Source organism: Ambystoma mexicanum, chromosome 5p (genome assembly GCF_040938575.1).
Source record: "Ambystoma mexicanum isolate Mex_15411 chromosome 5p, UKY_AmexF1_1, whole genome shotgun sequence".
In the NCBI taxonomy this organism is placed as follows: Eukaryota; Metazoa; Chordata; class Amphibia; order Caudata; family Ambystomatidae; genus Ambystoma; species Ambystoma mexicanum.
In genome coordinates, this window is record NC_090930.1 from 240,156,115 (window position 1) to 240,179,790 (window position 23,676).

The following is a 23,676-nucleotide window of genomic DNA, read 5'->3' on the forward strand; positions in this document are numbered from 1 at the left end:
GCTGTGGCTGAGCAGTCAGACTTCCCTCAAGAAGAGTTAGGCAGTATACAGAGGATACATATTAGGTACAGAGGCACAGTAGTACAAGCAAACACTGACCAGAGCTAGGTGTAAAAGTATAAACTTATTTATTAAAGGTACACTCATAAATTACACTAGCACATTGGAAAAGATAAGAAAGTCAAACACAGTTACTATTACTCATATGTACATCCCTAAGCATTTGTTGGACAATTCTAAGTTAACACCACTTATTTCCAACCAGAGGTGAGCGCTTAACGTTAGATGGTACTCCAACAAGTATTACCAAAAGGGAGGGAAAAGGCAAAAATTAAAGAGAGCAGTAAGGTAAAACACTTTTCACATAAGGTTAGCAAAGACAGTCAATAGTGGAACAAGGGGAATTAGTTCGGGGCCCGCGTTAGAGGGAGCCAGGCGAAAATGTCCCCAAGATCACACAATGTCACAAGTCTTTGCAGCTGATTAGAAAACGGTTTTACTATGGTTCTGAAAAGTTTAGTTAGGGTGTCCCAGACCTACCCAGGTTCGAGAGCCGAGGGCTAAATCTACCCCGTACAATCGGTGGCAAGGGAGGCCGGGCGGAACACAGTACCATTAAAAGTGGAAAGGATCCTCCAGCGGTGGTAGGCATTCCTGGTAGTGGGTGCAAGTCGCGGCGTCGTCCCGAGGAAGAGGCGATCTCGTCGGGGAGGAAGGCTGCAGGTCGTTGCACTACCAGGGATGAGGCCAGCCACTAGATGCTTCGGGACGGCGAAAAGAAGGCAGCAACTGGTTGTCCCCACCAGTTAAGGGAAGAAGACTCTCCGGCGGGAGATCTCCTCTGTCGTCGGGTAAAGTGGTGAGACGATTCTGCAGGGCTTCACCGGTGGTGTCATCTTGGCAGGTCGGCTCGGCTTCTCCCTCTTCGGCTTCCTAGGTCCTGTGGCGACTTCTGAAGAACCAGTCCCAAAAACCCTGTTTTTATGCAGCAAACCCCCATTCATACAGCCTAGCTGTCACTCAAACATGCTAAGTGGTGAGCGGGGTGGCTCACCACTTGGGCCAATCACACTAGAGTGTGACCTGAGTTGGAAAGGCAACTCGGTCCAGGGTGCCTAAACCCCCTCCCACACCCCCTGTGGTACCCAGACAGAATGGCACCACTTTGGAGGGCTTCTGTGCAGAAGCCCGCCAAAAGTGGAACAAAGGCTCGACTCGGGTTCAGGGTTACTGAAGTGAACCTAGACGCCATTTTGGCGGCGAGTTCTGGCAAAAAATCCCAACCGGTGAATTTATATTAATTAAATAAACCGGCGGTATCTTTAACATTGCACCAAAAAGTGGTGCATCAAAAACCAATGGGAAATCCCATTGGGAAATATTCCGGTGGAATATTTCCGTGGTATCCACTGCCACCAGCCAGAACTCGGCGAGGGGGGACGGGACAGTACCCCCTCGACAACAGACCCAGGGGCAATCTAATTGCCCCTACCAGTACTTCCACATTAAGATGGTTTGTACTGGTTAAGTTCCTAAGTTAAGACTAGTAAAGTCAATGGTAACTTTACTGACCCAGGGAGACAGTAGTCAGTCCCAGGGTGTGGAGTCTATGTTTGGGGGTCTCTAAGACCCCCCTGTGCTACTGCACTGAGGGTGCTGTGTAACACACATTCAAAAACCAATGATGGCCTATGGGGAAAATTACCCCCTAGCCCATAAGCACATAGCAAGTCACAGTAACACTCTCAAGTCATGTCCAAGAGTGAGGGTAAAAGAGTCTCACTCTTGGCAGGAGAAAAAAATAAACCCCACAAATCCAGCAAAGCTGCTGGGGGACTCACTAGGTTAGGAAATTCAGCCTAAACAGAGAATTCTTCCTAACACTCGCCCCCCCCAGACTAAGGGACAGGAGGATTTAATCCACTCCTGGATGAACCTCATACCTCTAGTCGATGACATACATCCTAGAGAGTCCATCAGCATTTTGATGGTGACACCCTGACCTGTGCTCAATGCTGAAATCAAACCCTTGGAGGCAGATTGACCATCTCAATAGTTTTGGATTTTCCCCTTTCATTTGCATTAACCATCTCAAGGGTTGGTGGTCAGTCTGAATGACAAAAGTAGAACCATACAAGTATGTCCTAAACTTCTTCAGTGCCCACACAATAGCAAAGCATTCTCTTTCGATTGTTGCCCACCTTGTTTCAGGATCCTTCAGTTTTCTACTGATGAAGCAAATGGGGTGTTCCCTACCCTTCTCATCCAGTTGGCTGAGAACTGCACCTATACCTACATTGGAAGCATCAGTTTGTACAATGAAAGTTTGGTGGTAGTCAGGAGCTCTGAGTACTGGAGCTTGGCAGAGAGCTTTCTTCAGGTTTTCAAAGGCCTGATTGCATTCCTCAGTCCATTTGACCTTCTTAGGGAATTTTGGAGAGGAGATTACATTCAGAGGAGAAGCTATGGTCCCATAGTTCTCAATGAAATTCCTGTAGTACCCAGTGAGGCCTAAGAAGGCTCTCACCTGGGTCTGAGTAGTAGGTGTTGTCCAATTTTGCACAGCTTCAATCTTGCTGAGCAAAGGCCTTATTTCTCCACCTCCTACCTCATGTCCAAGGTAGACCACTTTACTCTGACCAATTTGGCACTTGCTTGCCTTTATGGTCAGATTGGCCTGCTCAAGAGCCTGCAAAACATGTCCTAAGTGGGTCACATGTTCTTTCCCAGGAGTGGCTGAAGACTGCAATGTCATCCAAGTATGCCATGCAGAAGTCCTCCATCCCAGCCAGAACTTGGTTCACCATCCTTTGGAATGTTGCAGGTGCATTTTTCAGTCCAAAAGGCATAACCTTGAATTGGTATAGGCCAACTGGGGTAGAAAATGCAGTTTTCTCCTTGGCATGGTCTGTCAGGGCTATTTGCCAATAGCCTGACGTAAGGTCCAGTGTGCTGAGGTACTTGGCTGCACCAAGTTTATCCATCAACTCATCTGTCCTTGGCAAAGGGTGGGCATCAGTCTTGGTGACTGCATTAAGAGCTCTATAGTCCACACAGAATCGCAACTCTTTGGATCCTGCCTTTGGTAGTAACACCACTGAGCTAGACCATGGACTAGTAGAGGGCTCTATTACCCCGAGATCAAGCATCTTCTTGACCTCACCTTTGATGTGGGTTCTGACATGTGCTGACATTCTATACCCTCTGCTTTCGACTGGCAGACAGTCACCAGTGAGTATCTCATGCTGTCCCCAAGGGGTCAAGCCTGGTGAAAGTGAGAACAGGGGGGCAAACTGATTTAACATAGCTTTGCACTCCTCCTGTTGCTCAGGGGTCAGATCTGAAGAGAGATTAACTCCTTCAACCTTTTCGTCCAAAGGTAAGCCTCTCAGGAGGTCAGATAGAGCGTCACTCTCCTCCTCCTCTTCCGATGAAGCTAGAAGCAATGCTCCTACTTCTGGTCTAGAGACAAAGGCTTTGAGGCGGTTGGTGTGGAAGACTCTGGGAGCTTCCCTGGGTTTGCCCAGATCCACCAGATAGTTGACCTCTCCAAGTTTTCCCACAACCTTTTGTTACAACTGTGAGGAAATTATTAGATACATTTTAGTATCTCTATGTTTTGCTTAAAGTTTTGTAAGATTAATGAAGATAGAGCTGGATTGTCTAGATTGTCATGACTGTTTCAAAATCCAAATTAAAAAAAAGTCTGTATATAATGTTGTTGTTTTTAAACAAAAATGTTTTAAATGTGACTTAAAGATGGAAAAATTATGTCTGAAGAATTGGAATGTAAATTTAAATTTTGTAGAGCTTTATATTCTTTTTAACCATAAACAAATAAAAAAAGAAAAAAAATAGGTATTGCGAATGGTCCTGGAGATCCTGGCTCTGATTTAACACATCAGACTTTTCAGGGCTGATGGGTGTTTGGGGGCCCCTCTCCTCATGCTCTTTTTGAGGAGATGGAGGCAGCAGCGTAGCCATAGCCCTTGATAGACTGTCCCTTCTGTGGAAAAAAACCAAATTGGCTGCTAAGATATCCTTTCTAATGACCGTATTTCTTTTTCTTCTTTTTCTATATGTATTAGTGTCTTCAAGTCACTAATCTCCCACATATGTTTACACTTGCACCTTGATCTTCATTAATGACTATACATCAATCACCAGTAACTGCAGTTTACCAGCTTATACAAGCCGCTCTTCTGTCATGAGCCAATTCACAGATCAGCGATACATGCATTTACCACGACAGCAGATATAGTCTTCACTCCCAGCCAGCCGCAAGCATGTGCTTGAGATGCACATACCCAAATTAAGTTGTTCTGGCAGGTTATGAAGGGTTGGGATCCACTGAAGCCATACCAAAGTGTCACTCATTGTTATGGCAAATCCCAATGTTATCAAATTTCAGTATGTGGTCAAAATCAGAATGGCCGTTAGGTCACTAAAGTATAGGGTGCCCCGCTCACAGCTATCAGCTAACAATCAATAGCCCTTTCCCAGCACTCCCACCAATGCATGTACTACACAATGCGTACAGCCTCCAAATTTATGGGAGGTGGCACACTAGGGGCTGGATTAGGCAGCGAGTCCAGTAAAAATGGCGAAATCTGTAAAAAGAGTGATTGTTAGCCAAGTAGAGTCATTAAGGGCATATATAGTTCTTTCAGCGCATATCCATAGAGTCAAGCAAAGTTTGTCAGACGTTACGTGCTTGTTTTGATGTGTTACCACTGAATCTGGTTCACTCCGTCCTCCAACTAGCCAACAGCCCTCTCCCAGCATCCCAGCACTCCCACCAATGCGCGCATGCCAAAATGCACATTTATGGGAGGTGGCACACTGGGGGCGGGACTAGGCAGGTAAATCTGGTAAAAGAGTGAATTATTAGTCACGTAGAGTCATTAAGGGCATATATAGTTCTTTCAGCGCATATGATGTTCATCAAAATCCATATAGTCAAGCAAAGTCTGTCAGACGTTACATGCTTCTTTTGATGTGGGACCTCTGAATCCAGATCAGTCCCTCCTCCAACTAGCCAACAGCATTATACCAGCACTCCCACCAATGTGCATGCTACAAAAAGCATGCAACCTTAAAATTTATGGGAGGTGGCACGCTTGGGCGGGACTAGACAGTGAGGCCAGTAAATACAGTGGCCCTCATTACGACCCTTGCGGAATACGAAAAACGATGGCGGAAATGTAATACCGCCATCGAATACCGCCCGTTGCGATTATGACCCGTCACCGTAAAGTACGATGCGATTAGCGACACCGTAATGAACGCCAACGGTAACTGCACCAAGTACGCGCACTCGCGCCTTGCAAAACCGCAATATCCGCCATGGCGCAACGGTACGCGAATGCTGACCCCAGCGGACATTCACCTAACGCCATCAAGCATGGCGGAAAGTACCATTCCGCCATGGCGAGAACTACGGCATCGCGAACCAACCGTAATGGCCCTACTGAGTGCCTGTACTCCACTCCCTGGCCACATTGCACAACTCCTCGTAGGCGCAATGCAGTCACACCATGCAACCAGTGAAATGTACAAGTCACCCATGCATGCCAACGAACAAATGCATGCAGGGGCCCCAAGTGCCCTGTGAGTGGCCATCCACAATTGGCAACACACCATTACCGTACTGATGCAGCACAGGCATCTGAAGGTGCAAGTACATCAAAATGAACTGAAAATTCCATGACACAAAACAACAACAGTCCCCCATCGCTTGCCACCAGTGTAAACCAACAGTCAAAGCAGTAACCTGAGGGAGACTGCACCAGCCCTGTACACATGGCAGTAGTCAAAACAACCATCAGCATAAGCACGTACCACCCAACTGTACCCAGAAGCCGGAACCCAATGCAGAACACCTCTCTATACATCGCGCCACAAATCGGAAAATGCCACATTACTAGCAAAGAATAACGCTACACGGTTAATATCTGAACATAAATTTAATGCACATCAAAATCACCAAGGCCATACAGCCATTTCAGCATAAACTCACAAATGATCAGCATTACTGTGGGCTGCATCCGCAATAAATGACCAGCTTCCCCATGTGTGACGCCCTGTACCTCCATGGCACACAGGGGCTACATCCACGTCCAAAAAGGCAACATGGAAGCGCCTAGGACCGCAGGCCCGTCCCATGAAGTAGCCACTAGTCCAGCTGGAAGCTAGGTATGCTGCACCTAGCCACTAGTACTGCGTAAGGGCATGTGGGCCATTGCCGATCGTCCCATAAGATCGTAATGGTGCTCCACTGATTAACTCGAAGCTGCAGGTGTCGACTGTAGAAGCCATCTGCAGGAGTGGCGTATAGATGGCAGCGGCAGAAGGGGAGGAGATACCTGTCACCCAAATGAAAAAAAAAGATATTATGGGCATCCGAACTCCATATGTATTACTCACTACATACAACACACCAAACCTACAACCATATGCATGCTAGCCCACTCATAAGGATCAATTGCACTCAAAAATCACTTCCGAATCATTACGACACAAATCGAGGTGAATACACTATTACAAACGAGTGTCTGTGTGCATGCGCCTGTCAGAACAGGATCCATCAGATGGGATCATCAACGTGCATAGACACAAGTGATTGAAGGCGCGCCGAGACAGGGAGGGTTCAACAAGGGCAGACAGACGATGGTCCCACTATGGCAGCCTTGCATCACATAGCGCAGGGGAAGGGGATACATTCCAAATAGCCATGTACATGGCCGACTCCCAATTTAAACATCTTCCCATGCATCCATTCATCATTCCCTCATCCCGTAATGAAAACGCCTGAATATTCACTCACATCACATTAGAAATTTCCATTGAGTCTGTGCGTAATGCAGCCTTCAAAATCCACTGTGCTCCTGCCCGGATCCCTTGTGTAGTGAAGTCACATGTATTAGGGAACGTCCTGCCTTATCGTCCACTACGCTATAGCGCATCCCATTCAAATCATATCATACATTGCATTCCCGTCATGGGCCCTGTCCCAAGGACATTCAACAATAGAACGTTACATTTCCAGTCAGACCTGTGGGCGTCTCCACGCCGCTACTTGAAAACCGAAAGCGCTGTCCTTCGAATTCCTAATTTGCAACATCACGTTGAAAAGGCATCTGTGAACGCTAGTATTCACAAATATATCTATGCAGTGCGTCTGTGTGTGAAAATGGTAACTGCCCTCAATCACTGATGGGACTCCCCGCCGTCGGTGAACCTCGGTACAGTGCTGCATGTGGGTCCACCGTTGATCCAGCACTACATTCCGCTGACCCTTCACAAGTCTGCTCGCGAATGCAAATATCGTATGTGCAACAATGGGACCATAGCAGAATCAACATGTAAACCAATATTCCACAGCCTTCGGGATTAAGGACATGAATGCGAATGCAAGATGCCATGCGTCGATTTGCAGCGTCGTGTGCGGGACGTGCTCGCACGAAAGGCATTGCAGCTGACACAGGTGGAATGAATCACCACAGGTGACGGCTATACAGCCTGAAAACACATAAATTGCATACCCAAACCCCTCCCACAACCACACCCACTCCAGAATGCTACCGGCAGGACTAGCGATGTTGGGCCTGGGGGACCTGATTGCACTGCAAGTACTCCAACTTCAAGAAGAAGACGAACGCCAACGACTGCAACAACCGGCCGCACAGAGGAGACGTAGGAGGAGGAGGAGGAGGGCAAGGCATGGCCAGCAAGCCCCACCAGCACAGCCACTACCACCACGCAGGCAGCCCGCAATCCCACGCCTCCGAGCTAATCCGTTCAACCTCACAGCTGAGCAGATCCACACCCTCTACCGTTTGGACCGGGACACCATAACCGCCATTGTCGACATGACACACGCTGACCTTGTCAGCATGATAGATAGCCCAACCGCCATCCCACCCCTACTGAAGGTGGTGTCTGTACTCCACTTCCTGGCCACAGGCACCTACCAGCACACAGTTGCATGGCATTTCACAGCCCCTATTCTCACGGACACTATTCCAAGTGCTTGATGCCCTCCTGAAGCACTCAGACGACTACATCACTTTACCACGCTCGGAGCAGGAGCTTACAAACACAAAAGTGGGATTCCATGCACTTGCCGGCATACCGGGTTGCATTGGTGCCATCGACTGCACCCATGTGGAATTGGTTGTCCCACATGCCATGGAGGCCCAGTACCGCAACCGGAAACAATATCATTCTATCAATGTACAAATGGTGTGTGACTCCAACAGGATCTTTACACATTGTTCTGCCCGATTTCCAGGATCAACACATGATTCTATGGTCTTGCGGAACTCTAGAATACCACGCTACATGGAGCGACACGCAGGGCGCCGATCCTGGTTACTCGGTGAGTCTCATTTAATGCATCAGTATGTGGGGTAGGTGATGCGTGAATGACCTGGCAGGAAGGGGGTGGGGGTGCGTACGTAGCAATGACATTCCACAAACATCCTTTCTTGTCCACATACAGGTGATTGCGGGTATCCACTGAAGAGATGGCTCCTCACACCAATCCGGAACCCACAGGACCAGCATGAGGAGGACTACAACCATGCCCACTCACGTACCCGTGTGGTCATAGAACAGGCATTCGGCCTACTGAAGGCTCGTTTCCGCTGCCTCAGCAGGTCTGGCGGGGCACTCCTGTACCACCATGAGAAGGTGGTAAAGATGGTCATGGCATGTGTCATGCTACACAACATGTGCGTACGTAGGAATGTGGCCATGCCCCCCGACGCAGAACTGCTAGCACCTGATGATGGTCATGATGAGGGTGGGGATGTGGCAGCACCTGAAGGGGTCCGCGAGGCACAGGAGGCCCGTGAATTACGTCAGAATCTCATAGATGCATGCTTCTAGCACTCACGCCTGGTGGCTGTTACATGGACACGGGACTTGTGGCACTGTGTGTGTCTGGGACATGCACAATGTGGACTGTACGCAAAGATAGGCCTCGTACACAATGATCTATGTCCACACATCTCATTGGATTACTGTGAAGAGTTGTATTGCATATGTGAAATGACATTACACACCCAATCGACCCGCCACCCAATGAAGCCCAACACACCCCCTACACCCTCCCACCTCCCCCCCGAACACCAGTGTCCGAAGACGCTCATCGTCAGTGGGCAGACGCTATTGCAAGCCCCCTCTCCGGGTATCAGGGGCACCCCTGCCTGTGGAGCGCCGGTTCCTCCCAGATCTACGTTGGGGGCTGCCCTGGACGGAACTTGCAACGGATGATGTCTCTGCCTGCATGTCCCTAAGGGTTTGTGAGAGCTCAGTGAGCACACGGCGCACAGCGGCAAGTTCACCACATACGTCTTTGGACGTCGCATGCAGTTCCCCCCTCAGGCTCTCGGTGCTTCTCTCCATTTGTCCCCTCAGGCTCTCGGTGCTTCTCTCCATTTGTGCCCTTAGTGTCTCAGTAGATGTTTCAATGGCTGCCTTAGAACTCCCACATTCATCAGCATGTTCCTTGAGGAGCGTGGCCATTTGCTGCTGTTGCACTATCATCTGCTCGAGGGACTGTTGCCTCTGCTGGGCCATGCCCATTTGCGGTGGTGTCACAGAGGGGCTGGACGCCTCATGTTATTTTGCAACAGGCCTTGTGGGGGTTGGCCAGTCGTCGTCTTGTGGGTGCCCCTGCGTGGTATCCTCATGGTGTATGGGATGAAACATACAGGGGGATTGGGACAGGTCATGGATGGATCCTACATCTACAGCACCGTTTTCTGTGTCGGAGCATGCTGGCATGAAAGCAGTGTCACCTATGGTGCTGCTGCCACCAGAAGCAGTGCCTTCTGTGGCATCCCTTGGGGGGACCTGTGGTGCTGCTGTTGTGGACATACTGGCTGCTGGGGTGCCTGTTGATGTCCCCTCCAGTGTGCTGCCACTCGATTTGTGCTGCTGCCGTGTCTTGATCCGTGCAGCTGAGGTGGAGGGTCTTTGGCCGTTGGTCTTGGCCCTCTTTGCAGGTGTGCTGGTAGGGGTGTTCTGAAGCTCGTCGTTGGAATCTGACCCTGTGGTGGAGTAAAGGAGGGCGAGCGTTATTCATGGGTCTGTGGTAATTGTAATGGCAATTGTATCACATGCATTGGGGTGGTACCTGGGGGTCATTTGGGTCAGGGCCTTGGAGGTGGTCTCATTTTTGTGTGCATTGGGGATGCAGTTGTTTTGCAGTCTGCAGTTAGGGTGTGCATGCTGCACATGTAGAGTGTGTTTTTTGGATTTTTTAATATTTATTTATTTAATCTGACTTTTAAGGGGCGCTGTCATGGCAATGTATGTGGTCGTTCTCCTGGACATGTGTTTCTTGTGCACTATGGGGACACATGGTACTTCACATGGTTGGTAATTGTGGATTTGGCATGGTTTTATTTGGGCCACCTACCTGATTCTTCTGATGTCGGCACTCCTTTCTCCATCCCTCCGACTCCCTCTATGCTCTCTATTCCAATGGTGGAGGCACAGATTTCTTCCCAGGGGGTCAACTTGATGGGTGATTCCGATCCTCCCCCGGTAGCTGTGGCAATGTTCCGGTTGGCAGAGAGTATGCTCCGGACGCGTATCCGTAGGTCGTCCCATCGCTTTCTGCATTGCTGTGGGTTGCGGGGTGCGGTCCCCACCGCACTTACCCGCTGTGCCACCAGCGCCCATATGGCCTTCTTGTTCGCAAGTGCCGTCCTGGTCATTTGCGTCGAGAAGACGACGGCAGCGTTCTCCTGGAGGGTCTCTGTGAGCATGGTGAGTTCCTCGTGGGAGAAGTGGACCTGCCGCTTGCGGTCGCATGCTTTTTTAGCAACTTTTCCCATGTTTATTTTTTTTACTGGGGTGGCTAACGGGTTGGGATGTGTCTCAGGGTCGGATTTTTAATGGTTGTGTTGGGATTCTGATTTTATAGGTGTACGGCGTGCTGTTTCCCGTTCCGGCCCCATGTTTTTACTTCCGTTTCCGTATATTTACGGTGACCGTATTTAGCGCTGACCGCTCATTACGGTGACCGCTAAGATGGGTGGCGGAATTGCACCTAGGGCGACGTACGACGGCGGTAAGGGGCGTTTTGGGGTCATTTCCGCCATCGCGGACTTTGCACTTCCGCCATGGCGTAATGCTCGTGCCCGATGGGTCAGAATTAGCCGCACTTTCCTCCATCGTGCAGTGGCGGAAACGCTATTTACGCTATGGCGGTCATGTCTGTTGATTTCCGCCAGGGTCGTAATGAGGGCCAGTGTAATCTCTGATTCCGATCATTCCGTCCGTCCTCCAACCAGCCAAAAGCACTCTCCCAGCACTCCCACCAATGCGCCCGCAAGAATATGATTATACAAAAAAAGGCTACTAAAGGTGAAGAAAGGTGGAAAGCTCTGATACATGCATCCAATTCAAAGTATACCTGAGCCATCTGGAAAATAGTTCATCAGGGCACTATAAAAGAGGGAAATCCCTTTGAAATGGCAATAAATGAAGTAATGTGGTGTTATCATTTTCCTCACTTTATAAGGAGGATAGGTTGACATTTTTTGTTTCTGATGTTTTACTGAATAATCCTGTTAATCTTAATATTGAAACTTTACTTTAACTGAAATACAAATAGCAATTATGTTTCTGGGAAATGCACCTGGCCCTGATAGGATACAGGCAGATCTGTAAAAGAGGGAATCAACTATATGGGCACCTTAATTACTTTTACTTTTCAATGCAATTGTTAAATCTGGTAAAATCCATACACATCAAAAATGGCAGAAATAGTTCTGATTTATAAAACAAAAAGTGGTTGAGAGAAACAAACAAATGCACCCTCTGCTGAAGGGTGTAATGCTGATTGTGCATCCCCAAATGACTGCAATGGATGTCTTTCTGAAGCTGCATCGAACACTCCATTTGTGGAGAAAGCACTACCTATTAAAAACGGTAGTGTTGGGAATCCTATGGCACTGCCAGAGAAGGGAAGGGAAACAGTTTTCCACTGAGCCGAGTCCGTTTAGGCTCACATTACCTCCTTACAATATTTATTACAGAATTTATCATAATAATAAATATCTAAACTCTACTATCGCATGTCCGACATCTTCTATATATTACAAGTGGCAACAAGGTCACCGTTGCTGAGCCCCACCCACCTTCATCAAACTCACCGTGTCCAAATCTCTGCTGCCTTCTTGCTTTCCATTGTTGCTCCGTTGTAATTCCAAACAACGGTACCGGTAAGCTTGCCTGTACTGTTGTTTCCAGACCTGCAAACTATGGGTTCTGCGAGCAGGTGCCTTTCAGCCCACCAGGTCTGACCTGGTGGGTGGAACGGCACCCGCGTGCAGAACTCGACGGATGCACCAGCACCATTCATGAATGGCGCCTGTCCATCCGGCCTCCCCATTCCCATTGAGTCCAATTGGGCAATTACTGGGTCTGCCAGGGCTGTAATGCCCCAGTAATTGCCCAATCCCAGGCACCGGAAAATTGATGACTCGGGTGGAAGCGGTGCCAGTATTTACTGGCACGGCCACCGCCAGGCTCATAATGACCCCCCAATGTCTCCTAATCTTCCTGCATACTCTGATATCTTGCTGAGCCCTTTTTTTCCATCCACATCAGGTACTGCCTCCATGTGTCAATTCTTGACTATCCCAGCCACCCTCCGTGCTCCCTCATGCGTGATAACACTGTCTCCATGCAGCTCTGCTCACCGCAACTCTTGCCTATCTTCCCATAAGATGTCTCGGACACACACTACGCAGAAAATCCATTGTCTGCCCTTTGCTGTAATACGCATTTAGGATTTAGATCTGGACACACTCTGTGCGCCATCAACCACACTTACCCACTATGCCCGGCCACTGCCCCCTTGGAAGCTGGCATCTATTAGCACCCAGGCATACACACAATGCTCCTAAGTATACACCACACACTTGAGCACTCTCCCCCCAACTCCACAGCCAACCCAACTGCAAGTTCCACTTCGGCCCCTGAAGTCACGCATCGTACCGTGAACCCAAAGTTATCACCTTCCCTATAGACATTACAAAGCCCTGTGCGCACCTCACCCCCATCCATAAGGTGCCTTACATGCCTAGCCGGATAGATGTTATGTCCTGTAGCAATACATATACATGGCCTCTACTTTCCCAGCCCACCAATGCCAAACTGAAATGTACTGCTGCTGTTGCTTCATACAATGTATGTGTAGTGCCTCCTCATGCCTAGCCTTTCAACGTCAATTAGAACTGTAGAACTGTACTGTCACCGTTGCCTCTAATAATGTGTGTGTACTGCCTCCCCTTGCCTAGCCGTCCAATGTCAATCAGAACTGTATTGTTCATAGGTATCCATCCAGGCTTGTATAGTGGCAAAAGTGGTGTTTACCATGGCAGCATCATTGGGGTAGGATCCAGAAAAGGGAAGGAGGATTTGTGTGATGTCCGCATAATTTGTGTATGCGTTGCAGAGGGAGTTTAGGTGATCAAAGAGGGGCTTCGTGAGGATGTTGTACAGAGTGGGGCACACACAGGACCCTTGTGGCACCCTGCAGTTGATGGGGGAGAGTGATGCACAGGCATTTTCAGAGAAGACTTTCAAAACTCAGCCCTCAAGAAAAGAGGCAATCCATGAGGCTTCTTCCGTAGAAAAGGAGGCTGAAGAGATGAGATGTTGGCATAGAATGTTATGATTGAAAAGGTCAAATGGAGCGGAAAGACCAAGGAGGAGGAGTAAGGCTAATTTACCCCCATCTCTGATCTCGTCCATCTAGATTTTCAGGTCTAGAAGTGCTGATTCTGCGCCATGTCCTGGACAGAAACCAGATTGATGCAAGCCAAGGATTTGATTAGACTCAAGATGATGTTGAATTTGTATGTAGGCTGCTCTGTCAAGAATTTTTAGAAGGAAGGGAACCGTAGTGATAGTCCGGTATTTATTGGCTGAGGTAGGATCAAGGGTGGGCTTTTTTAGAAGCGGATGGACCCAGTATTCCTTAAGGTAAAATGGAGCCAGCCCAGAGGAGAAGGAAGCATTAATGAAAGCTCTGATGAAGGGACCTAATGTTTAGCCACATTCTTTCATCAAGAGGGCTGAGCTGACATCACCTTTACAGCTTGAGAGCTTATGGGCTTGAGGCATAGGAGAATGCACAGTGATTCCTGTGTAGTGATATTGTTGAATGTGAACAGGGGGACTCCAGGCATATTTAGGGCTTGGGAGAGCCTGTGCAGGTTGGCAGGGCTGGTTTGTTTGGCAGAGATTTTCTTTTGTAGCATGTTAATTTTTAGCAACAGGCCCTCCGGATATTGTTGCACCAGGCAGCATCCTTGGTTAGGGTGGAGGTTTGGGTGATGGGGGCTTCATGTTCTCTAAGAATGGCAAAGTGTGTTTTTTTTAGTTGGAGTTGGATTTAGTAATTATGTTGTTAAAGGTGCTGGCTTTAGCTTGGATAATGGCGTGCTTGTACTGTTAGGACAGATTAGAGAACTAATCAATGACAATTGTCAAGTCATGAAATGCTGTCATAGCCACTGCTCATGAGTCTATATCCTAATGACACATTGTACCTTTTCAGTTCAACCACAATTACGTATGAACGTTCACATCAGAATCTCTCCAATCCAAGGTATACGAGTTGATCTTATCTTATGTGCATAAATGGCTAATGTTGTAATGAACGCAACACCAAACTGAGAAATCTCATTACAATAGATGGACTAATGCAATTGTTGCCGCTCTGTTTCTCTCCCCTGTCTTTTCTTTCTTATTTACTTTCTCTCCTCACATGACGAATCAACCTTATTGTCTTGGTTCCTTTTGAAACTACTATTCATCATAACTACGTTATTTAAAACTCTCACGCTTATACTTATATTGACTATTAATGTTCAATTGTGTGTACCCATGTGCCTATTTTGTTTGATCTCTGCTATAACTGATATTTTGTACTGCTAAATGACATCTTCTCAATTTGTGTTGGTCCATGGGTGAAATTACTTCTAATTTTGGTTTTGTTATACCGTCCGCCCCGACTGGATATTTTTGCTATCATTACCTATCCTAAACTACTTTTTCACATAATCTATAATTTATTTTGAAACATTTTTTATCATTTATATTTTTTTATTTTGCACAATATTTTTGTTTGTGTTGAAACATATTTGTTGCCTAATATGTACCAGCCTCAGAAGAAGAGCGGGGATTGCTCGAAACACGTGTCAGGCTGTACACCATTTCAATAAACAAATCTGCAACTCAAGCAGTGTCTATTACCTTTTGTGTCAGCGCAGTGAGACTGGAAAAACTCCCTTTCAGTACATACCACATTAGGAGCAGCATCAGCAATATAATTCTGAATGGCAATGAGAGACTAGGGAGCAGTATAGATACAATATTTGAAACAGCAGTAACAATAGAGATGTAATTGACACAGGACGACTGGGCAAGGGAGGCCGTACACATACAGTATTTGAGGCAGCAGTAACACTGCAGTTCTGATTGACATCTAAAGGCAGTACACATAACTTATTAGTACCCATGAAGGGCGTAATCAGAATGAAACAACCATTCTGATTGGCCCTCGCCGAGGCATTACCCTGCCGGAAATCCCTCGGCCGGGATTCTACCACCATTGTACCCTGCAGGGGACATGGCAGCCCCTCAGCCAATGAGGATGCTCAAAGTGGGGCCATCCCCGCTCCGAGTCTCCCCACTGCTGAGATGCTGCCTTCGCCCCCCGCCAGGGACTCAGGTAAGGCTTTTTTCCCTTTCCTCCCTCCTCCCTGCCCTCCCCACCCCACTTTCCTTCTGCCTCCTTTGTCCCCGGTGGGGGATGATGGCATCCTCCAGCTGTGTGGAGGTTTAGAGCGGGACGGTCCCCGCTCTGCGCTTCCACATGGCTGGAGGCTTACATCGTCCCCCGCCGGGGAAGCAGGTAGGTTTTTTTAAAAAAAATGTTCTCCTCCCTCCCAACCCCACTTACCTTCTTCTCCTTTTTCTTTGGGAGCGGACGCGCTGGAATTACTTCAGTTTCCAGCGCAGATGGCCGCCTTGGTAAGGGGACGGACTGATTTTTCCTTTTCGGTGGCCATTTTCTTGGTAGTTTTTTTTTCTGTCCTGTTCGGGACAGAAAAAATGCTTTTAGTGTCCCAGTCACGCAAATCTCATGGCCCGGTGTACTAAAAGCAATATAACCTTTGTGGCAGGGGCATTACCTGAGTCGGTAATGCCCCTGCTGCTCTGGTCATATTGCTTAATTAAGAGCAGCATCAGCGGTACAACTCTGGTTGGTTCTGGGAGATTGGGCAAGAGGAGGCAGTTTACATACATTATTTGAACCAGCAGTGACTCTGCCTCACTGATGAGAAAACAGAGATTCTCATCATTGTCTCCAGCTTAGCACTGAATCAACTGAACCCTCTGTACTCAGCCTTCAACATTGTTTTCACAGTGATCCCAGTCTCTGCATCATGAAAACCCTAGGAGTGTACCTTGACTCAACTCTATCCCTCACCCGCCAAGTCAATGCCATCTCTTCAGTGGCAACTTACTCGACCAAATGTATCAATGCTGCTTGACCCTTCCTCACCAAGGACAACTGTCTAACCATTGCCAGCTTAGTGGTGGGTGCCCGGTTGGACTACTGCAATGCCCTATTTGCTGGCACTTCATCTTGCAATCTAAAGAAACTCCACACCATACAAAACAATGCCCTTCACACGGCCCTAAACATTCCCCGTTCAGAGTATATTTCAACTGCCTCAGAACGGTCCACTGGCTCCCTATTAAAGAAATAATCACATTCAAGGCTCTTGCAATCACTCACAAATGCATCTCCAAGTATACCCCCCTTACTTGTCACCAAAAAACCATGTTCCAACCCTCCGGGCCCACCAGAACCCCTTACCCAAATTCAACGTGTGACAGCAGGAGGCACAAGCTTCACAGCCATTTCAGCCAAGCGATTGAACTCCCTCCCAGCAGCCCTCAGAGCTGAAGGTTCCTTCTGGGCCTCCCACAAAGCACTGGAAACTTGGTTGTTCAACTAATCTGCCTTGTAAACTGAAGTGTAACCTGCTTGATATTGTATGAACATTGTACACCTCTGTAAGCTTATGCCTTCTCACCTTTGGGCCCCATGAAACTGGTTCTAAAGCGTCCTGATGCCTGAGGGCTTTTGCATGCTTTTATAAGTGAAAGAATAAATAAATAAACCTCCCTCTTACAAGAAAGTGCACAAGACAAAATAGAATTGGACTTTTAAAAAAAGCAATCAACACCAGAAAAATAACGTGTGAGAGAAAATAGTCCAATAAATATGCTGACAAAGCATAGAAGGTCCACACCTTTTACACCCAGAAATCTGTCATGAAATATTCCCTGGTAAACAAAACCCCAATACGAAACAAGTGCTTGTGGTATTGTTGGTGAGCGTCTGCACTGGGAACATGACAAACTGAGTAAAATCCTGGTGCCAAATACATGAGCAAACGTTCCAACCTAAAAAAACAAACATGTGTTGCATCGGACCTCTGAAAAAAAGTTACGCTCTTTACCCACATATGTCCTCTACTTATGCTCTGAAAAGCCACAAAAAGGGAGAATAACTGCAACAGTGTCCAGGATTACAAACACTCTTGCCACATTGTGGGCAAATACTCATGACTTACTTGCTGTTCCAACAATGCTCTGCTTCATAAAGATAACTTGAAAGGTACACATTTCACAGTAGCACTCAAATATATAAATCCTTATTGAACTATGCTAGGTAAAAAGTGTACAATTTTGCCATTATTTTATTTCGCCCTCTTGACTGGCAGACTACAAATACCAGAATGCAGTTCAGCAAAAGGGGAAACATTGTCTCCGAGTGCCCAACTTTCAAGGACTGAAAGTAGCACAGTTTAATAAAATAAAAAAAAATATAGGAGATGCCATGTGTTTGCTTATCGTGTTCTGAGATATTTATTTCAAAGGAAAAAAACACACATTACCAGACTGTGTACTGTCTTCCATCTGTGCAGTAACTGTGACTAACCCTGTTTAGCTCTAAGGAAGGAAGGAGCCGACCCCCTCAGGCCATGTTGCTCTATGTGGTCTTGTAACTTTGTCTCATTTGCTAGGCACCATGGCCTGAGGGGGCTGTCTTTTTTCTTGCTTTGAAATTAAACAAAGTCAGTCCTGGTTACTGTAGGTATGGGGGACCTAGGCCACCAATAATTGTTCTCCCATGATGTCAATGTAGCTATACAAATATCTTGTTTTTTTTTAATAATGCATACAAGATTGCAAGCTTTGAGAACTCCCAATCTTTTTAGTTAATGCCCTGTGTGATTAAATTATTTGCTGAAGATCACACACTTTGGTTAAGCTGCATGCTACAAGCCACCTGTTTTATAGACAGTCTCTTGTTGACTGTGTGATACATTGCACAACCCCAACTAACCACATTTAAGCAGCATGTAAAAGAGAGAAAATGACGAGCTGCAAAAATAGGTACTTTTGCTCTCATGGCGAAAATTAAAAGCTTCCACCCATGAATATATGCAGAGTAAGTGAACATATATCTTAACGTGAAATATACAAATGGAGTACAATAGACAATAAATGGAGACAATAGATGAAAGTGCACAGAACAAAATAGCATTGGACTTAGGAAATGTTCCAATAAACATGCTGGCAAAGTATCAAAGGTGCTCACATTTTAAACTCAGCAATCGGTCATGAAATATTTCCTGGAAAACTGAATACCAATGCGAAACAAGTGCTTGTGGTCTTGTGAGTAAGTGTCTGAACTGGGAACATTACAACCTGAGTAAAATCCTTGTAGCCAAAGACTTAAGCCTGCTTGCCAACCTTAAAATAAAAAACAAGGGGTGCGTCCATTCTCTGACGAAACGTTATGCTGTCCACCCACATGTGTCCTTACTTGTTCCCTGAAAAGCAGCCATAATTAGGGAGAAATAACTGCACCAGTGTCCAGGATTGCAAACTCTCTTGCCACATTGTGGGCAAATACTCATGACTTACTTGCCCCTCCTCTCCCCCATGTCTGGCTTTCAGCAATACTCTGCTTTATAAAGATAACTTAAAAATTACACATACCATATTGTCACTCAAATGTATAAATCCTTATAGAACTATATTAGGCAAAGCATGTACAAAACCCAAAATGCAATTCAGCAAAAGGCAGAAAAAGGTCTCTGAGTGCAAAAATTTCAAGGACAAGGACTGACAGTAGCACGGATTAAAAAATAAATAATAATTCTGATGCCTATTTGGTCTACCATCCATACAGTAACCAGCACTGACCCTGCTTAGCTTCAAAACGGGATTCACACTGATAAGCTTCAAAGCAAGGAAAGGGTATGTCCCGTTTCTCTAAGTGGTCTTGTAACTGTGGTTCTTTTATCAGCACCAGGGCCTGAGGAGGCTGGCCCCTTCCTCACTTTCAAGCTAAGCAGTGTCTGTCCTGGTTACTGCATGGATGGGAATCCTGGATGGTAATCGTGTCACTGGCCATGGCCTTTAATTGTCACCAAAACTGAACTACACATACCCTTGGCTATCCATAGTCCTTAATAGCTTTGAATATCAGAAAACGGCAGAAAAGAAAATGCTTTCCTGCCCCCCCAGGCCATCACCATGTGCCCCCTCATCTGTGCCTGCTCCCTTCACTCCTCAGATGGCCTCTTCACCTCGCCTACCCTCTCCCTTTCCCCCACAACACATGCTATTTCTGAGACAAAGTTTTTATTGAGAGTATGTGCTGTAGCCGAGGCTACAGAAAGCTTTCCTGTTGGAGTCTGAGTCACCTTAACTATAGAGCGGCTATACAAATTCATTGAAAAAACATTGTTACAGTGACGTTATGGTTTGTAGTAATATATATAGCGCTTTATAAGAATATATAGCGCTTCACTAAATATGATGCCAGCAATAATATGACACACACATATAGTTAGTTTATGTTGCCAGTAAAACATGTGAATATGTTGCTGGTGGCATGCAAGGTACAGAATTCATAATGCAGCAAAAGCTCAATGTGAAACTGCAGAGAATAAGGTGCACCATTTATTTTTTGAATACCTCATACATAGAAGACTACATTATTTATATATAACTGACTAACTTTAATTAACATTTACTAAAATTTAACTCTAAATTCCTTAACATTATTGTCTCATGTGCAAAATGAGGTGAAAATATAATTTGTTTTTAAAAGTGCATTTATTTTTCTCTATTTCCCTCTCCTTCTGTGTTGGGTTGCAGAAAGCAGAAAGCATGCGAAGCAGGAAATAATAATTGATACAGTTGCTCGGTGAGCGAGGATCCCATAATGAGAAAAGTAAAAGGTGCTGTTGAAAAAATCCTTTTTAATATGATTGGAGGAAAGTGTCGGCAGATGAAACTACATAAAAAGGGGCTGGAGGAGAGCTCTCTTGATGACAAGGGATGAAAAAGAAAGTTAGTTTGTGTTGACTGGGCTCTGAAGACAGAAGTTCATGGTGTCACTAAGCGCTGGCTTGAGAGTTTCTCGCGGTGCATTCCTGACACCTAAGATTACGGGAGCAGTTCGTACTGACTGGGCCTGTCTTTCTGAGATGAGCGAAGCAAAGTCGTGTGGGGGAGATTCAAACAAACACTTTTGGTAAGGAGATAAATTAAGTGAAGTCACTATGTGCGGTCGCATGGATGACTGAATTATAATACAGGATAGGAAATCTCCTGCATTTTACATCGTCATGTTTAAAATGTTAATTTAACTTATGTTTTGAAAGGCTTGCTTGTTCTGTTTCTTTTTCTTTTGTATTACAGATGATGGTGCAATGTTTATGGTAAGAACTGATTATTGTAAATTGTATTTGTATATAATATAATGATAATATAAAAACAAATGATTAGTGTCATTTTTTTGCATCTGTGAATTTATTCACATACTCATATACCTATAAAGTATACAGCACAGAGGAGGTCCATGTCTCTTCAGTAGTGCATTTGTCAATTTGCACCTGCAGGTAAAATAACAACCCAGAATAAGCTGATAATATACAGTGATAACGTAGATGTGTGTGTGTGTGTGCCTTCCTTGCATGTTGTTTGGAAGGAATCTAATATGATATATAGATTGCTGGAGGTCCATGAGCCAGTAATGCCAACGGGCGCATAGATTGCTGGTTTAAATAAGCCAGTGATACCAGCCACAAACTGTAGGTGGCGCTCTATATAAAATTGTTGGGTTTCCATCATATGTATAGGTCCAAGGCTCTTTGTAGACCACTGGGAGGTACTCTAATAGAAAGGAAGGTTCTGTTTTATGATGGGGTTATAATATAGGGAAGAACACTATGCTCACCACTAAATACCACAAACAATATATCACCACTAAATACCACAAATAATATATCTATAGATTCCACAATATAGTATAATAAGGTATGGTCACTATAATGATATGAGGCCAAACCCAATCTAAATGCAAGGATAATTTACCACCAAACTACCGCTCATATTTTGACGGTAAGAAAATACTGCCAAACCCCAAATTTACACAAAATATCCTACATATATGGTGCGTTGCCTGGGAACGTGGCTGTAGAGCACCTACTGGGCATGGCAAGTGTGTCTCACACTACCATACGTGCACTTGAGGGAACCCATTTTATGAGAGCAGTGTGACACTAGAAGTGAATTTCAGGATGTCTCAAATGGAGGCCACATTCCCAGAGATAGTGCAATATCTGGAGGCAAATCTATATGCACATGGGACAAGGTCATCAAACAATGCCACAGAATGGCATGACCAAATCTATGGTGAAGTACAGAAAGAACCATTAGACAGCATTTTTGCAGAAGACAGCTTAATTCAGGTCTGCCTTTTGAGACTATTAAATGCAGCTGATAAACATGCAGAGAAAGATTGTCGGATACGGCTATGTGCCAAGACATGGCTTATTCTAAATAGATGTCTGCAAATGCAAGAAAATCATACCATGCTGATTAGCAAATTAAGAGTTGAACTGGATGGATCAAGTGAAAAAGAGGAAAAGTTAAGAGCAGAATTGGAGGTATGTCAAAAGGACATGCAGTCAAAATATAGAGATCTCGACACTCAATTGTCTCAAAGCAAGACACATTTTGAGGATAGTGAGCAAGAGTTAAAACACTTGAAAGCGTTGGTAGATCATATTAGACAAGATAAAGAAGTTGTTTTGGAAATGCAGGTTTTGCAAAAGGAACATTTTGAGAAAGAAAGTGATCTTCAAAATGCTGAACAAGAAATGGTTAAAATGATTCAAGAGACAAGAGAAACAAAGAATTCAATTAATGCCAAATGCAAATGGGCGATATGCAAGAGGTATTTAATAAAACAGGTGATGAAAACAATTATTTGCAAAAGGAGGCAGATAGGCTCCTTAAAAAGTGCAAGGAATTGGAACAGCAAATATGCATTTCCATGTCCCAGGACAGATGACAGGACACCACATTCAATGGAGTTGAGGTGAATTCTATTTCTGCACAGACAACTAGTGGCCCAGTGGCTGGACCGGTGACAGAACTTGGTTGCAGCGCTCTTGGGGGATTTGACACACCCACTGGGGGCCGCCACCAATCCCATACACCTGAAACCAGGGTTGAATCACAAAGTAGTGCAATTCCATGCATACAAATGAGTAACCCCATAAAAATAATGACATCAATCAAGGCTCTGATCAAAACATTTTAAAAAGGAGGGGAGTGCTGTGTAGAGGACCACTTAGAAGCAGTGGATGATATATGTAAAGCCCTCCAGATACCTAAGGAACAATAGAGGCAATACTTTCACTTAACTCTGGATGCTCCCACAGGCAGTATCATTAGATGGTTAAATGAACAGCAGAACATGACATGGGAGAGTTTGAAAAAGAGATTAGACGTAATTTTTCTCCTTTCCAATCATTACAAGAGGCAAAAAAGTTGCATACACGATTACGGCTGGGCCAAATACGTCCCCTTGCCAATTTTTGCAAGACTTAAAAAGAGCTTTTTCTCGCTTTGATGTATCTTTTGACCCCAATTCCAATGAGTTTAAAACTGCTTACATCTATGGGCTACAGAAAGACATCATATCACAGTTAGTCCGTGAATTTGACCGTGACAAGTCCCTTGAAGGGATTGTACACCAAAGTACAAAACTATATGAGGTGCTATATTGTCAGGGTAGAGAGAATGATAAAATGAAAGAAACTAGACCAAAATCTAAAGAATCCTCAGCAACAGTGATGGAGATCAGGTCAGTCAAAATGTCACTTGAGTCTGCTCAAAGTCCAGGTAAAAACAATGGGCCTCATTACACGGACGGCGGTGGACCAAGGTGCTATTAGCACCTTGGTCCATGCCGGTAAAATAGCCATACTTCCTTGGTGGAAATGGGAATTACCGCCCTATTCCAAGGTTGGTGGGGCGGTAATTCCCCCTTCCCCCATTGCTCTTCCCCATTCCCATTTTTGCCCCATAGGGCATAATGGGAATGGGGAAGGTGCTAATTACGGCACCGCAAATTGCGGTGCTGTAATTAGCTCCCTGGTCCCTTTGCGGGTTGGTTTTTAATGCCTGCAAATTCTCCAACCCGCAAAGGGACCTCGTAGTAAGGCGGTAAGGGTTTACCGGTACTGGTAAAATACC